Source organism: Hypanus sabinus, chromosome 20 (genome assembly GCF_030144855.1).
Source record: "Hypanus sabinus isolate sHypSab1 chromosome 20, sHypSab1.hap1, whole genome shotgun sequence".
NCBI classification, from domain to species: Eukaryota; Metazoa; Chordata; class Chondrichthyes; order Myliobatiformes; family Dasyatidae; genus Hypanus; species Hypanus sabinus.
Window position 1 is genome coordinate 49,709,604 of NC_082725.1, and position 19,156 is coordinate 49,728,759.

Below are 19,156 nucleotides of genomic sequence, written 5' to 3' on the forward strand. Positions count from 1 at the left end.
AGATGTTGCAAGTTCCAAATCAGAACAGATAACGTTGGAAAAGCCCCAGCAGGCCAGGCAGCACTGGCAGGGTGTTATCAATCTAACGGATCATCTCTTTTTCGTTTTCCATCTTCCAGTTGAACAGTTCAAAATTTCCAGCAATTTCTGTTTTGATTTCTTAATTCTTAACTCCTTGGCTATTAGCATTGGCTCACACACTTGCCTGCTTTTGTTAATCCTTCCCCTGCTTTGTGATCATACACTGAAGCTAAAACATTCCTATCCCAAACTCCTTCCTCTGTAATTCTCTTCTTATGTGTCTATGTACTTCCTTGGTGTGGGTAATGTGCTGTTAATTCATTTATCAACCTTCCCCCCATTGTCTAATGCTTCCTTGATACAACATGTATTGTTACATTAAAGGTTCTTCATAATTGCAATAACTTGTTACTCTTTAACCCAATTACATTCTTTGTGAACTATTTGTGTAACCTTGTGGGTGAGCCATTGAACATGCTCAGGAGCAGTAGTGCTGCACAGAATGGTTGTTTCTTCCAAAGCAACTCCAGACTAGTAAGCTGCTAAAAAAAACTGCTACAACCCGGAGGGCAGTCAATCACACAACTCTGTGCTTAAGATTCCAGTCTTAAAGAGTACTCATCCTTTTATAGCTGCCACTAAATGCACTGTAGTTTTTATAGCCAAGAAAATTGTGGCGAGTTGTGACTCGGTGGTTGTCAAAACTTTTCAAAATGGAATGAAACTTACAAATGAAGTCAAACCAACAAGTTAGGGATCATTTGGGGCTGAGTAACGTTGAGCAAAATGGTGGAAGAAATCCTCAGTACTGCCAGTTGTTTTTTTTTACCTGGTCATATACAGTATATATAGACCATGAAGACTAAAAACAACTCTGTGAAAAGTTGACGAAGGGTCTCGACCCGAAACATTGACTGCTTCTTTCAACGGATGCTGCCTGACCTGCTGAGTTCATCCAGCTTTTTTGTACGTCTTAACTCTGTGAAAAGGTTATTGAAAAGCACAAGTCAGGAGATGGATACAAGAATATTTCCAAATCAGTGAAGATACCTCAGAGTACAGTTAAGTAAATCATCAGGAAATGGAAAAAATGTGGCACAGCAGTAAATCTGCCTAGAGTAGACCATGGAGGAAGAGGACTAGTGAGGGAGGCCACCAAGAGACCTATGACAACTCTGGGGGAGTTACAAACTTTAGTGGCTGAGATGGGAGAGACTACACATACAACAACTGTTGCGTGGGAGCTTCACCACTGACAAGTTTATGGGAGAGTGGCGAAGAGAAAGCCACTGTTGAAAAAAACTCACATGAAATCTTGGCTAGAGTTTGGTGGGAGACTCTGAGCTGTAAGAAGGTTCTACGGACTTCACTGCAGCACGCCCAGGAAGGCTTGTGAAGGTAGAGGGTAAAATTAATGCAGTAAAATACAGGGAAATCCTGGAGGAAAACCTGATGCTATCTGCAAGAGAACTGCAGCTTGGGAGATTTGCTTTCCAGCAAGACAATGACCCCAAGCAGAAAGCCCAAGATGCACAGGATAATGTCCTGGAGTGGTCAAGTCAGAGTCCAGACCTCAATCCAACTTGAAAAGAACTGTTCACTCTTGATCCCCATGCAATCTGACAGAGCTTGAGCAGTTTTTTAAAGAGAAATGGGGAAAATTGCAGTATACAGATGTGCAAAATATCCAGAGATCTATCCACACAGATTCAAGACTAATTGCTGCCAAATGTGCATCCCTGCAGCGGATAGTGATGTCAGCTGAGAAGATCATCGGGGTCTCTCTTCCTGCCATCACGGACATTTACACCACACGCTGCAGCCGCAAAGCAAACAGAATTAAGAAGGACCCCACGTACCCCTCATACAAACTCTTCTCCCTCCTGCTGTCTGGGAAAGACACTGAAGCATTCGGGCTCTCACGAACAGACTATGTAACGGTTTCTTCCCCCAAGCTATCAGACTCCTCAATTCCCAGAGCCTGGACTGACACCTTACTACCCTATTGTCCCGTTTATTATTTATTGTAATGCCTGCACTGTTTTGTGCACTTTATGCAGTCCTGGGTAGGTCTGAGTTCTAGTATAGTTTTTTTTTTCTCTCTGTGTTGTTTTTTACATAGTTCGATCTAGTTTTTGTACTGTGTCATGTAACACCATGGTCCTGAAAAACATTGTCTCATTTTTACTATGTACTGTACCAGCAGTGATGGTCGAAATTACAATAAAAGTGACTTGATTTGACTTGACTTGATCTACTAAATACTGACTTGAAGTGGATGACACTTATGTAATCCATTATTTTGTGTTTTATATCTGTAATTAATTTAGTTCACCTTGTAGAGATCTGTTTTCACTTTCACATGAAAGAGTCTTTTTCTTATGATCAGTGTCAAAAAAGCCAAATTAAATCCATTGTGATTCAATGTCATTAAACAATAAAAGATGAAAATTTCTAAGGGGGGGGGGTGCTGAATACATTTTTATAGGTACTGTATATTGGAGATGCAGCACAGTAACACGCCCTTCCAACCCAACAAGCCCACACCTTCTAAGTACATCCATATGACCAATTAATCTGCTAACCCTTAAGTGTTTAGAGCATAGGAGGAAACCAGAGCACCCAGAGGAAACCCATGAGGTCATGGGAAGCACGTACAAATTCCATCTTTACAAGGAGATTCTTATCACCCTTGGGGTTTTTAACAAACAGAACAAAGTAGGAGGAATATAAGAGAATTAGATGGCATACTCTATGGTATAATGTTTAAAGGAAACACAGAGATGTGAAATGAATTAGTGATTCCATTTCAGATTTTTAATATTTGAAATAATTATTTTTCCTGCTTTCCTTCAATATCAAACACTGTTTGAATTACTTCTACTTAAATTCACTTTTCTCATTAATTCTTCAGAACTCCTCAGTGTCCCAGAATAAGATCGAAAGCTTTTAACTTTTGTCTTGAACTCTATTGATTTTTTTCTTCTAAAGCATTTTCATTAACTTTCTCTTTCTTTGGTTTTCAATACTTTCACTGAGCCAGACATCCTTACTTTCACTCTTATTTTGTCAGATTTTGCTCCGAGCTATTTTATTATGCTTTTCCATGCACTTGCTATGTTATTCTTGATATTAACCCAGAGAAGCACTAATCTGTGTGAGTGGATCTCTCATGGCATTATTGCTGCTGTGATGTCCAACAGACTTCTGCCAAGGTCAGTGACAGAGGTCACTAGTGATTTATTTTGTATCTTAGTAAAATCTTACACATTCTTATAACAACCCTCGAAGAGGCCCTTTGGCCCATCAGCTCCTTGTCAGCTCCCAGGAAGCAATTCCATTTGTCCATTACCAACCTCTTCATTTCTCTGTACTTTCTTGCAAATACCCAACAACTTCCTTCTGATTGCCTTTACTGTTAATCTACACTAAACGGTTAACTTTCAACACACCTACATCTCTGGGATGCAAGAGGAAACCAACCCAATCAACAGAAGAATGTGCAAACTCCACTGAACTGGTCCTGAAATTAGGACCAAACCCAGGTCAGTCAAGCATTTAGGTAGCAATTAGGAACTGCTGTATATGGAGGCAGTGGGAATAATCATTAAATAGAAACACCAACAAAGATACTTTATTCATAAACCAGAGAGCATCCTTTCAGTTAATTTCTTTCAAGCAGTTTTCCTGTCCATAAACCCTGTTGTACCACATGTTACAGTTAGTCAGGTTACAACCAATCGAGTGACCACTGGTATATCAGCTATGTTGATATCATGGGATAGTCTTGGTTTGGCTGTATTAGTAAAAGGAACCCCGTCTTTTTGTTATGCATGCAAAATACCTAAATTGTTATTTATAGAGGGGCAGGAGAGTTCTCCATGTTCTCCTGGTACAATGTGTTCCTCCACCAATAAATGATCTTGTTATGGCAATGCTATCATTCTTCCTTTGCTACAATAGGGGTTGCAGCTCCAAAGTCAGTTGAATCAATAAGCGTGCAAATTAAGAGCAGGGAAAGGCAATTCAACCTATCAGTAAGACCTCAGGTGATTTGAATGAAAAATCAGTTCAGCATTCCCATTAACTCCCAGTTACTCTTTATCTCCTCTGCCTTATAAAATATTCAAAGACTCTGCTTCCACCACCCTTTGAGGAAGAGTTCCAAAGATTCATGGCCCTCTGAAAGAAAAATATTTTGCCTCATTTTCTGTTTTAAAAAAGGGGTGGTTCCTTATTTTTAAACAGTGACCTCCAGTTCTGGATTCCACCATAAAATTAAACATTCTCTCCACATCCATTCTGTCAAGACCACCCATCCAGCATCTTATAGGTTCTAATTAATATCCCTCTCATTCTCTATCCTCCGGTGGATGCAATCTATCCCCATAACATCACCTAACATATTTCATTAGGTGGAAAATACATCAGAATGCCCTGGAAGGTGCTGTAAAATCCTACGATTCTAAATTTGTTCTTCCTTTCTTTCTTTTTGAAGCAATTTTGGACTCATGACATTTTCACTTACAAGAGAAATGATGGAGATTTCACCAATGTCAGCAAAACTGACAGCAAATCTATCTCCCCTGCTCTAGAGGCACTCCAGCAACACCCTGACCCAATCTCAAAACAAACTGTTGTCACTCTCATTCAATTTGTTGTTTTTATTTTAATCTTTTTCAAACGTTGGTCACTCTCATCAGTCTTTGTCCCATCTGTTTTATTTCTTGTTAAGGCTTTTTCGATTAGTGCAAGATTGCTCAGAAAACTGGAGCACAAAAGACAATGGATGCTGCTTTTCATTCCCCCGTGTCTCACAGGCTGAAACGTAACACTGAATTCCTCTCAAGTTTTCCAGAGAGAACTTCAGCAAGGGATAGCAGCATTAAGCTCAGCACTTCAATCCAATGGCCTTCTTTCTGTGTTCTCTCCGGGTTTATTACTGCATTGGTGAACAAAAATGTTCAGCTCTGTATCGCAGTCGTCGCTCATTTTAATGAGCCCATGCATTCACGCAGAGCCAGAATAAAGTAACACGATGTCTGAGACTTAACAGCTGAAGTCAAAGGAATTTTCCTGCAGTCTTCCATTTGATAAGCAGTCAGCAGCAAGGAGTGCTTTGGCAGAGTTGCTAAAGGAGTGCACAGTGCAAAGTTTCTGGCTGTTAGGCAGTTTGGCAACTTTGGTAGTAGATATTTGCTGGACTTTTCGTCCTCTGACCTTGTGCCTTCATCAGCCCTGCTTTTGGCCATCTTACCTCCACACTCTCACTGTTACTGGCACCGTGTTGTCTAGTCCAGTTTGGAAAGGCAACTGGATAACTCAGAACTGAGTCAGAACAACCATTTCCCTCCATTTGAAGCGTTAAGTCACCAAGGTGTGAAATACTTTGGACTAAGTGCTAGCAAAGTAAGGACAACTCAATATAGATGGCTAGCTAATAGTCAACACGGTGAGCCGAAAAGTCTGTGATGTATGACTTTAACTGTTACAAGAAACTTATTTTAAAGTACACCCTATCCTCGTTATAAGCGGGGGATACGTTCCCCACAGTCGACGCATAATCTGAAACTGCATAATGTGAATATTTAAATGGAGAAAATAGGGATGCTTTCTGGAGGGCTTCCTAAGTATGTTTTATCTGTAATTTATTCACATTTTCATACCAATATGACACAAAAGCAGTACCACAAGGCAACATTCGTATTATATTTCTTCAATTTAAGGTAATATTCAGCGTAATAAATCATAGAAAGTTAATCTGACGCAGTCTTTTCATCCTTACTTATGTAAGTGCTTTTCGGCATACACTTCCAAAAAAGCCCTGTCTCGTCTGCATTAAACACTTGATCTGCTGTGATGCCTAACTCAGTTATCATAACCCACAACTGCACAGGGTAGCATTCAGCAGCTTTGTGGTCAGCACTAGCTTGCTCACCACGCACAGCTAAGTTGTGAAGCCTTTGACGATTAACAAACTTAGAAAACCATCCCCTACTTGCATTAAAGCTAACAATATCACTTGACACTTCCTCACTAGCCTCTGAACAAAGGCAACCATAAATTTCCAAATTTCACACGAAGATGATCGTGTTGTTTTTTCCTGTTTCATGCTCAATATACAAACTCAACATTTTCTCTATTTTTGTCATGCTAGGGTAACGCACTTCGGTAACAACCTTTGAAGACACTTGTGATGAATCAATCACTGCACTTGTTATTTTCTCAGCATTTTTCTTTATGTTTCTGACCGTGGACTCACCCAGGCCCAAGTAGCGTCCCAGAGCTGTATTACCTTCACCTGACGCAGCCCTGTTTATAATTTCCAGCTTTTTTTCAAGTGTTAAAGCGGTTCTCTGCCGCTTGGCTGATGACCCAGGACTTGACATAGGACGCTTTAAGAGCGCAAGATTGCACATCTACACACTGCCAAAACCAATGCGAGACTGGCAGGAGTGAGACTGTGAGGCCTGCGCACGTGACTTGCATTGGCGGAAAAGTGGTGCTTCTCGTCCCAACAGCTTTGCATAACTGTGAGTTTTGGACGCATATAAGGAGAAGTTGGTGGAAATAGGTTTGACATGTAACTGAAGACTCATATAAGGAGGATAGGGTGTATTCTGTTATGTCAGGTTTGTTCACAGCCATGTGCTGGGGATCATTCCCCAATATCTGGAGGCTCCAAGATGAATCAGAAGGTGTAGAAGCCCTATCTCATAAGATCTTACAGGTGGGTCAAATGTTTTCAGTACATACAAAATAAAGAGCTTTCTTTTAATGGCAAGTAATGCCATGCTCTTTGCAGAAACTCGCAGAAAGTTTCGCTATTGTAGGGAATTCAAAACTTGATCTATAAATTTGAGTTCATTGGAATAAGCTATATTCTGTGTTTTATAAATTCCAGCAGTACTGTATTTCAGCAATTGTGTTGCAGGCTTATATAAATTTAAAAAATAACATTCTCAGACCTATAATTTCTGTCATCAGGAGGAAAAAAGTAGTCAGCTGCCTCAAAAAATTCTCCTCCGAGTTATGAACCATTCCAACTTGGATACTTTTCAATTCCATATTTCTTCATTATTGCTGGTTGAAGTCCAGGAGCTCCCAAACCAGCATGCCTTCACTGAATAGAATGGAATGTTCACTGAAGAGGCAATGGTGCTATGTTGGCATGAATCAATACATGACACTTAATCATGCGTGACACTTAATTTAATCCTACTTAAAAAGACTCAACTGGGTTGCCGATCTATGCTGTTTCTCGTGCTGTAGAAAATAATTGGTCAAAACCAAATTGAAATTTTCAAGCAGACATTGAGGCACTTAAGCTCAAATTGACTTGTGCAACACCTCCTCCTTAACTGAAGAAAGGAAAGAAGATAATTCTGCAGTATTGGGAAGGTTGCCTTCGGCATAACCACATTATCTATATTGATGGAGGTGCTTGAGATAGCAATTTTCTTGACTGTATGACTGAGGTAAGGTCCATTCATTCCATTGTCACTGGCAAGCTTGGTCTGTAGTCTTGGTCTTGGTCAATAGTTCCATGAAATAATCAACAGATCAAGACTTCTATCTTTCATCATTCTAGGTAGTGCCTAAAACAAATCTTTCAGAAATGATTTTCCTTGTGTGATGGGCAGTAACTGTCCATTATGCCTCCTTGATTTTTGCCAAGCTCAGCTTTCTGAATACAAGCAGCTGACACATGCAAAAATCAAAGTGTTATGGTCCGGTCCAGGAAGTCTGCGTTCTGGTGCATGGTCCGGTCCGTGTACTCCAGACTCTGGGTCTTCTGGCTGAACCTTGTTTCAGTTGGGCTTAATTATAGTCACCTATTGCTCATCTTGGGGCTGGGAATATATGTGGCCCTGGGTTTGAGTGTAGGTGCTGGTTTATCTCGTCAGTTTCCCATCCTTGCCTCTGTGGGGTAGGTCAGGTTGTCTTTGCTGTTACCCTGCAGTTGGATCTGTCCCTTCCTGTTCTTGCCTCCGTAGAGTAAGCCAGGCCATCTTTGCCATTACCCTAAGGCTAGACTGTTCCCTTCCTTTCCCCTTCTTTCTGTAGCCCTTAGCTGGAGCCCCGCCTGCATCTTTGCCTATTCTCGCCGTCAAGCTCTACCGCTGGAGTAAGACCGGAGCCTTGCTGTGTCCAGATAAAGAGCCATCTTTCATTGTTGGGAACTGTCTCATCGTGTTCTGTTTTCTGTGTCTGAGTCCTGGCCCTATGTTCTGTTCCCAAGGAGGGGTCCCAGCTCTGTGTACCCCGTTCCTGTCTCCCAAGACCAAGGCTCTGTGTTCCAGTCTCCCAAGTCTGAGTCTGTGCTTCATGTCCGCATCCAGCCCAGGAAGTCCCGCATCCTGCCCCCATGTCCAGTCCTGTTGCCTTGCCACGTCTTGTCCTTATCTGGATCCGGAGTCCGAGCCCGAGTCAAGACCCAGATTCCGGTCCCTGTCCGGTCTCTGGCTCAGAGTCCTTGTCCAGGTTCCTAGTTCCTCGTCCAGGTCCTGCTTTTCTAGTCTAGTCCTAGCCCATGCCTTGTATCCTAGTCTCATCCAGGGCCTGTGTCTTGTCCAGCGTCATTTCTTCCCCACTTCCCGTGCTTTCTTGACACACCTAGTCCTGTCCCTAGTACTTCAATGTCTGTGTCTTGCATTTGGGTCTGTTCTCAACGCCCACCTTATGACACAAAGTAAGTTAAACTTGCAACTAATATTCTTTGTTTAGTTTCTTGTCGTAAACGGGAGTCAGTTTTCAGTCCTTAATGTAAATGGAAAGCAGTAATCAGTTTGAAGTTTAAAAAGACAGCTTTACAAAGAAGCACTGTCTATAGAACCACAGAGCTGCTATCCTCAGAGCGTCTGACTTCATTGCTCAAGAGCAACATTATAAGACAATAGGATGTTTAATTGGGTTTGATTTAAAGTGGACTACTCTGGCTAGATTATTTACTTCAGAGAAGCTCGCAGACCAGATTTTTATTATTACTTAGCATTTCATTAGCTGATGCGTTAATAGTTGGAAGATTTGTTTACACAAAGATTTGGCTTCACAGCATAATACCTGAGAATTCTGTCTCCAGAAGCTTTTGGACTACTCGTGCTTAAAGGCACTGTATGTAAAAAAGTTATCGTATATGGGTATGAAGTCACCCAAGTGGCAGGAAAACAATATAGGTTTAGAGAGCAGTGTAGATTTTTAAGGAATGGTCCAGGAACATCAAGAAGAATGACAGAAACATAGAATGAGCAAGAATCTATTCCTCTGCCTTTGATTTCTGTCGTGGAAGCCTGATTAGACTGTAAGTATCTCTATTTAGTTTATCGGAATTGTACCTGTGCTTTGGAATTCCCTTGTGTTTTAACTTCCCAAGTCTGTAACTTGGAAGTCTTTTATAAGGTAGAAATTCTCTGTGAATTTTAAACGTGTTTTAAGAATATTGCTTGGATTTAAACGTGTATCATTGAAAATAAATGAACTGTGCTTAAACTACTTTGTTAACTGGATGTATCTCCTCCTTAGTAGGGAGGAGGGATCCACTACTCAAATAGTGGGCTTCCATTACCTCACATGCCTTGGCACTTCAAATTCCTGTCTAGGTGTTTCATAATTGCGCTGAAAGTATCTTTCTCCACCATGTCTTCAAGCACCACATAACTGAAGTACCTTTTGAGTGAATATATTCCCCTCAGATCCCCTCTAAGCCTTCCACCTTGCACTTGTCTTTGACACTCCTACCATGAGAAAAAAATATCTATCTACTCTCTCTACCACACTTATAATTTTATATAGCTCTTTCAGGACACCCTTCAACCTCCACCGATGTAGTCACATCTGATAACTAAAATGCTCCACTCCAGGCAACATCCTGGTGAATCTCCTCTGTACTCTTCAGTGCCATAACGTGGGTGACCAGAACCGTACACAATACTCCAGGTGTGCTCTAACCATTGTTGTACAAAGTTGTAATATGATGCCCCATTTCTTATACACAATGTCATGGCTGATAATGGCAAGCATACATATGACTATCTACCTAGTTTCAGGGATCTGTATTCCAAGTTCCCTTTCCTCATCACTTCCTGGGGTGCTGCTATTCACTGTAAATGCCTACCTAACCTTGATAACCCTCCCAAAATGCATCATTTCTCATTTGCTAGGTTTAAGTTGCTCTGCCCTACTTTCCAGCTGGCCTACACTCAGGGACCTCTTTATTAGGTACCTCCTGTACCTAATGAAGTGGCCACTGAGTGTGTGCTCATGGTCATCTTTTGCTGTAGCCCATCCACTTCAAGGATGAAAGTGCTGGGAATTCAGAAATGCTCCTGTAATGCATGGTTACATTTGAGATACTGTTGCCTTCCTGTCAGCTTGAACCAGTCTAGACATTCTGTTTTGACCTCTCTATTAGCAGAGCATTGTCTCCCACAACACTGCTACTCACCGAATGTCTTTTGTTTCTTTGCACCATTCCCTGTGTTAAAACGTGAACAGTCACTGGTAGATAAAATCGATGAAATGAGATAGAGCAGGCATCATATTGAGATCCTTTTCAGAGGAAGAAGGCTGCTTGACCCAACACTACACAACATTTTGTATGCTGAAGATCAAGGAACAGCTCAAGACAATTCCATATTTACAATGCATCCACAACACTTCATTTGAACTACACGCAACCTTCACACCTCCCTCTTCGCTCCCACACTAACAGACACACAAATAATGAATTTAAATCAACATTGTGGGACTTCCAATTAACTGTACTTCATGGTTCTTAATAACCTATTGTTCAGAGCTGCATTTTAAGTTTAATCTACAGTCTACATTCCTATTTGGATTGATGACTGAAGTCAGGTGCTGAAATTATTTGCTATATGTGATACCACCAAAGATGCCCTAACACCCTATAAACTCTAAAGACTGTTGTGCATGAAAATCCCAGGAGATCACCATTTTCTATGATACTCAAATCACCCCATTTGGCACCAACAATCATTCCATGGTCAAAGGCACTTCAATCACGTTTCTTCCCCTTTCTGATGTTTGGTCTGAACAACAACTGAAGTTTTGACTGGGTGATTAGATATTTGCATTAATGAGCAGGTGTACAGGTCTACCTAAAAATGTGGCCATTGAGTGTATATCATGCTGTAGCCTTCGACAGCCTTCCGCCTGATCTACAACACCAACTTTCTTGTCATCTGCAAAGCCTACTTATCATACTTCTAGCATTCATATCCAAATTGTTAAACCTTATCACAGCCCCAGAACTGACCTTTGTGGTACACCACTGGTTACTGACTTCCATTCACCCTAAGAAACCCTCCATCATTATTACCAAGAAATTTGGGATTTTATTATCAGCCCACCCAGGATCTAATCTTCAGCACCAAGTTTATGTGAGTGTGTATGTTTGAGGTGTGCATCCAGCACAGAAACAGGTTCTTTGGCCCACTAAATCTGCACTGGCCTTTAAGTACCCATCCATAACAATCCCATTTTGCAATGCCTTGTCATCTTTGTCCTGGTATTGCAATTGCTTGTGCTAAATAATACACCACCACCACCACCCATTTAATCAGGGAAAACATTCTTTCTCAGAACGTTCTGAAGTTCCCTTTCATTCTCTTTCCTGACTTAGAAAACAAATACAGCCTAACCAATTTCTTCACATCATTGAAACACTCTGTCCCAGACAATATGCTGTTGAATGTCCTCTGCACCTCTCCGGTGCAATCATATCCTTCCTATAGTACGGTGACCAGTTCTGTAACAGTACTGTACGCAGACCATGAATACCCTTTTAATCAACTAAATGGGTGTGCTCTCCCTGCTTCCGCTTGTTTCACCCACCATGAGCATTGAACTCATGTGGGTAGCAGCTTTGCTGAGCTGCAGTCAGAACACCACTGCCATGTAATTGAGGTCATGATCTGCCTAATTTGAATATATCCACCAAATGATAATTTTGCACAAGCTAGCACCTTTCCCAATATGGTGCCTGGCATGGCTTGCAATTTGAGTGTGTACAAGCAATTCAAATGCCAAACTGGAAGCAAAATCAGCATTTGCAGAGATGTAACCACAGGTGTTGCTTAGTTAAATATTATTGCAAATCTCTCTGCGAATCTTATATTTTAGTTTGTGCACAACATTTCTCAATGTCAGCAGGTTAAGAATACTTTGGCCATAATATTGGAAAGAAAAGCCAGCCAATGTTTTGGTTTGTTTCTGAGGAAAGGTCACTGACTTGAAAAGTTGCCCACTTTCATTTTCCACAGATGCTGCATGACTGGTTGAGTTTTTCCAACATGTTCTGGTTTTGTTTCAGTCTGGGTGTGAGTTTCAGCCTTTAGTGTTGACCTCATTAATGGGTTTCCACCCTGGCAAACTTCAAAGTTCAAGGTAAATTTATTATCAAACTACAGACTGCATATGTTGCCAAATACAACGCTGAGATTCATTTTCTTGTGGCTGTTCACGGTAACTACAAGAAACATAATAGAATCAATGAAAGACCTCACCCAACAGGACAATCAGTGTGCAAAAGACAACACATTGTGCAAATTGAAAAAGAAAATAATAATAATATATAAATAAGCAATAAATATCGATGAGTTCTACACTGATTCTGGTCAATTTTTTGATGTTTTACAAAATGATTTTTGACCAGACTGGTAATAAAGGAAAACATTGGCACTGAACATTCATATTCGTACCGTCTCTTCATTGCTCTATCATCCATTTCTCAATTTCCTACTGCAATTCAAGAATCTATCTGGAGAAAGAGTTGCTAAATCTGTGGAGCCACGGTGCTGGCTACCTGACACAAACTAGAAGAATGGAAATATGCAGAAAGTTGGGCAACATGCTGGAGAATTGAGAGCCATTAGTATTCTAAGCATGAATCTATCAAGCCCTGGTTTTGTTTTGCAACGTTACCATTCCTTTCTCTACAGAAGGTGACTTGGTGAGTTGTTCCAATATATTCCACCTTTGTTGGTGAATGTAGTGGAGTTAATTCCAAACATTTGGAAGTCAGGTGTTTCATGAGTGGCACTGCCATTCACATGCATAATCACTTTTGTGGCAAATTGAGATGGTCAGCTAACAATGATGAGTCCTTTACAGTTTATGAGGGAAAAATTACTAACTTTCATGACCTCAGGACGCCTCAGGCTCTTTACAGCCATGGTGTAAAGAATGGTCAGTGCTAGAAATATAGCAGGTTGCTACTTATGTCTGTAAAGCCTACTGGGTTTCCCTTTATGTTAGTTGTCCTTCTCTATTCTCATGTTTTCTCTTCTCTACTGAGGCTTTACGTTCAGCCTGCTCCCCACTTGTTTTCTGCCTGGTAGTTTTGTAGCATGAACATGAGCTGCCACTTGCCATGAGCTGCTTAAATTGCCCGAGGATTTGTGAGTGGAAATGAAGATAGAGCAATCATCACCAAACCACCCCCACCTCTGACTACGATCGAAGGAAGGTCACTGATGAAGCAGCCGAGGTTGAGGATACATGGTTATTAAGGTCAACAAAATAATATAACAGAGCAGAAACTGAAGATCTATTTAATCATCTGGTTTCTATTTACTTTTATCCTCCACATCTGTATTTCCTAACAAACTGATATTAATGTCTGGCTAACCTTTTGGAAATCATATCATTATATATAATCAATTGCAATCCAAACATAGAAATGAGATGGCACTTCAATGAAAACAACACCACGTAGATCAGTCTAGTTTTTGTACTGTGTCATGTAACACCATGGTCCTGAAAAAACGTCTCATTTTTACTACGTACTGTACCAGCAGTTATGGTTGAAATGACAATAAAAAGTGACTTAAATAATTCCACACAGTTACTTTTAATGATTATCAATGTTAGTGAGGAAAAAAAAAGTTAAAAGGTTGAGCAACGAAGCAGACATGATTCATATCCCTTTGGAACGAGGTAAGATGGACAAATACCAAATATTGAAGACATGCTGCAATCTGAATGAACAAGCAATCTACTGGAGGAATCCAGTGGGTTGAACAGCTTCAGTCCTGATGCAGGGTTTCAAACTGAAATGTCAACAATTCCTTTCCTCCCACAGATACTGCTCAATCCACTAACTTCCGCCAGCTGAAAGCTGTAAACTCAGCGAACTCCATCATAGGCACTCCTCAGAATCAGGACAGCTTCGAAAGGCAACACCTCAAAAAGGTGGCGTCCATCATTAAGCTCCTCCATCACCCAGGAGCTGCCTTCTTCTCATTGCCACCATCAAGGAGGAGGTACAGGAGCCTGAAGAGACTCATTCAGTGTTTCAGGAACAGCTTCTTCCTTTCCACCATCAGTGTTCAGAATGGACAACGAATCCATGAACACTACCTTTCTATTTCTCTCTTCTCTTTTTGCACTGCTCAGAATATAGAACATAGAAGAATACAGCACAGGAGCAGGCCATTCAGCCCACAATGTTGTGCCAACCCATCTGCAAATTTACAAACCCATCCATCTAAATTTTCATCCAGGTCATTTATATTAATTACAAATAACAGAGGTCCCAGCACAGATCCCTGTGGATCTCCACTAATTACAGACCTCCAGCTTATTGTGTGTGTGTATATATAAAAATATTTCTTTTTGCAATACATAATTAAAGCAATAAATTATATTGTACCGCTGCCCCAAAACAACAAATTTCATGACGTATGCCAATGATATTAAAACTGATTCTGATTTAGATTATTTATTGCATCAGATGTCAAAGTCTGCTTTGCTAAACCTGTCCAACTTGTTACTGCCTCTCTGAGAGCCTGACCAATGGCTGGGAGACCTGCCTTTTGTAGTGAGTTTTTTTAAAGATTTAATTTAGTTGCTCCAGTGACTTATTGGCCCAAAGTTTCATGACTAACTGGATCAAGTGGGCACATGGCAGGGCACAGAGTTGAATTAGAGTTCAGGTATTTAAGGGAACATTAAAAGACATTCTAACGCCTATGTTACAGAGTTGGAGAGGCCACGGTGGGGTGAATTCAGTGCTTCAACAGCAAAATCTACAAGTGCTGGAATACACACAGAAAATGCTAGAAACAGGAGTTCAGGGAATATCTGTGCGCAAAAGCTAAGAGATCAGTGAATAAGATATAATCAACAGAGTAGTAGAGCACAGAAACATACTTATTTGTCCAGGTTGACCAAGATTTGCTAGTTCCATTTACACATATTTGACCAAGAAACCTCTAAACTTTTCCTGTTCATGTAGCTGTCTAAATGTCAGAATCAGATTCAGAGTTAAGTTTAACATCACAGGATTATGTCGTGAAATCTGTTGTTATGCAGCAGCAATATGTTGCCATATATAATAATAAAAATATGAATTACAGTAAGAGCACGTGTGTGTGTGCATATATATGTACACAAACACTCTTACACCCATTAAATTAAAAAAGTAGTGAGGTAGTGTTCATTGGTTCAATCTCCATTCAGAAATCTGATGGCAGAGGGAAAGAAGCGATTCCTGAAATGTCTTTTAACTTTTGCTATTATATCTGCCTGAACTACTTTCTCTGGCATCTCATTCCAGGTTTTCAAAATTCAAGAATGCTTATTGTCATTCCTCAGTACATGAGTGTAAAGAAGAACAAATTGAGTGTTACTCCAGATCCTTTGCAGCGTAAAACAAAACTCAATAATCATAAAGAGCACAATAAAAACAATAATCATAAAGAGCACAATAAAAACAAGATAACTATAGAAGCATTCTTAATGAAACACAATGTACAAGTAAATGCTCTACACAAAGACTGATTGTATATGCAGTGCATAAAGAGACGCTAGGTGATGTGTATGTAGTGAAGATGGGGTGGGTTAATGGGTGGAGTTGTTGATCAACTTGACTGCTTGAGGGAAGTAACAGTTTTTGTGTCCAATGGTCCTGGCATTGAAGCTATGTAGCCTCTTTCCTGATGAGAGTGGGACAAACAAGGTGGGTGGGATGCTTCATGATATTGCGTGCCCTTTTCTGAAATGTTTCTATATAAATGTCCTTGTTAAGACCATAAGATATAGGAGCAGAATTAGCCCATTTGGCCAATTGAGCCTGCTCCACCATTTCATCATGGCTGATCCATTTTCCATCTTAGACCTCATCTCCTGCTTTCTCCCCGGATCCCTTCATGCCCTGCCCAGTCAAGAATCTGTCAATCTCTGCCTTAAATATATGTAAACACTTTGCCTCCACAGCTGCCATGCCAATGAGTTCCACAGGCTCACCATCTCTGGCTAAAGAAATACCTCTTCACCTCCATTCTAAAAGAATGCCGCTCTTTTCTAAGGCTGTCCTCTCTGGTCCTAGAACCTCCCACCATGAGAAGCATCCTTTCTGCATGCACTCTATCAAGGCCTTTCAACATCTGATAGGTTTCAATTAGATCACTCCTCATTCTTCTGAATTCCAGTGAATACAAACCCAGAGCCATCAAACGCTTCTCATATGACAAGCCTTTCAATCCTGAAATCATCTTTGTAAACCTCCTTTGAACCCCCTCCAGTGTCAGCAGATCCCCTCTAAGATAAGGGGCCCAAAACTGCCTCAAAACATTCTAAATGAGGCCTCACCAGTAAAACCTCAATATTACACCCTTGCTTTTATATTCCAGTCTTCTTGAAATGAATGCTAACATCACATTTGCCTTCCTCACGCACAACCTTAGCTTTTAAATTAACCTTTAGGGAATTCTGCACAAGAACTGCCAAGTCCACTTGCAACTCGGCTTTTTTTTTGTATTTTCTCTCCACTTGGAAAACAGTGCATGCTTTTATTTCTTCTACCAAAATGCATGATCATACACTTCCCAAAATGTATTCCATCTGCCACTTCTTAGCCCATTCTCCTAATCTGTCTAAGTCTTCCTTTAACTTCTCTACTTCCTCAAAATTACATGCCCCTCCACCTATCTTTGTATCATCTGCAAACTTTGCAATAAGGTCTTCAATTCCATCATCTAAGTCATTGATATATAATGTCAAAAGAAAGAACCATTCCTAACACAGTCCTCTGAGGAGCATCACTCGTTGCCGGCAGCCAACCAGAAAAGACTCCCTCTATTATCACTCTTTGCTTTCTGCAAATCAGCCAGTGCCTTATCCATGCAAGTATCTTTCCTGTGATACAACGGGCCCTTAATTTGTTAATCAGCCTCGTGTGCGGCAACTTGTCAAAGGCCTTCTGAAAATCTAAGTGGCAACATCAACCAATTCTGCTTTGTCTATCCTGCTTGTTATTTCTTCAAAGAATTCCAACAGATTTGTCAGGCAAGATTTTCCCTTGAAGAAACCATACTGACAATGGCCTATTGCATCATGTGCCTCCTAGTGCCCCAAAGCCACATCCTTAACAATTGACTCCGATATCTTCCCAACCTCTGAGGTCAGACTTATAGGTCTATAATTTTCTTTCTTCTGCCTTTCTCCCTTTTTGAAGAGTGAAGTGGCATTTGTAATTTTCCAGTCTACCAGAACCATTCCAGGATCTAGAGATTGTTGAACAATCTGCAATAATGCCTCCACAATCTCATCAGCTACCTCATTCAGATCTATCTGGTCCAGGTGACATCTACTTTCAGCTTCCCAAGAACTTTCTTCCTACCACTGACAACTTCACACACTTCTAACAGTCTGAAATTTCCACCATACTGCTAGTGCCTTCCACTATGAAAACTGATGCAAAATACTTATTATATTCGTCTGCTATTTCCTTGTCCACCATTACTATCCTTCCAGTATTGTTTTCCAGTGATCTGATACCATTCTCATCTCTCTTTTACTCTTAATGTATTTGAAGGAACTTTTGGCATCCTCTTCAATATTATTAGCTAGCTTATTTTGATATTCCATATTTACCTTCTTAATTACTTTTTTAGATGCCTTCTGTTCATATTGAAAAGTTTCCCAATCCTCTAACTCCTCACTAATTTTACTTTATTATATGCCCTCTCTTTGTGTATTTTTTATTGGTTTTGACTTCTCCTGTTTGCCACTGTTGTGTCATCTTCCCTTTAGGATACTTCTTGTTTTTGGGATGTATATATCCTGTGCCTTCCGAATTGCTTCCAGAAATTCCAGCCATTGCTGCTCTGCCAACATCCTAGCCAGTGTTCTTTTCCAATCAATTTTGGTCAACTCCTCTCTCGTGGCTCTGTAATTCACTTTACTCCATCGTAATAATGATAGGTCTGATGTTAGCTTCTCCTTCTCAAATTTTAGGGTGAACTTGATCATATTATGATCATTTTCCCCTAAGGGTTCTTTTACCTTAATCTAACCAATTATGGTTCATTGTACAACACCCAATCCAGAACAGCTGATCCCCTAGTTGGCTTAACCACGGGTTGCTTTAAAAAGCCATTCTAGAATTCCCTCCTCTACCTCCTCCCATAGATGCTGTCTGGCCTGCTGAGTTCTGCCAGCATTTTGTGTTTTTATTTATTTCCAGCATCTGCAGATTCACTCGTGTTGCCTAGAATTCCCCCTCTTGGGATGCAGCTCCAAGCTGATTTTCCCAATCTATTCCAATCCAAAGCATATTGAAACTCCCCCCATGATTATTGTAACATTATCCTTTTGGTATGCATTTTCTATCTCCTATTGCAAATTGTAGACCACATTCTTATTACTGTTTGGGGGTCTGTATATAATTTTTCAGGGTCTTTTTACCCTTGCAGCTCCTCAGCTCTGCCTACAACTATTCAACACCTTCTGACCCACTGTCACTTCTTTCTGATGGTTTGATTTCATTTTTTTACCAACAGGACCACACCACCCTCTCTACCTACATGCCCGTCCTTTTAATACAATGTTATCCTTGGATGTTAAGTTCCCAGCTATAATCTTCTTCCAGCCACGATTCAGAGATGCCCACAACATCATTCCTGCCAATCCGTAACTGTGCCATGAGTGCATCAACCTTATTTCGTGTACTGTGTACATTCAAATATAGCACCTTCAGTCCTGTATTCACCCTTCTTGATTTTATTCACTTGTTACATTGCAACTCATTTTGTAGACTGCAATTTTGCCTGTCCTGGCTAGGAGTCTCACTACCCACTGCCTCTGTTTGTAAAGCAGCTACCTCATCTTCAGC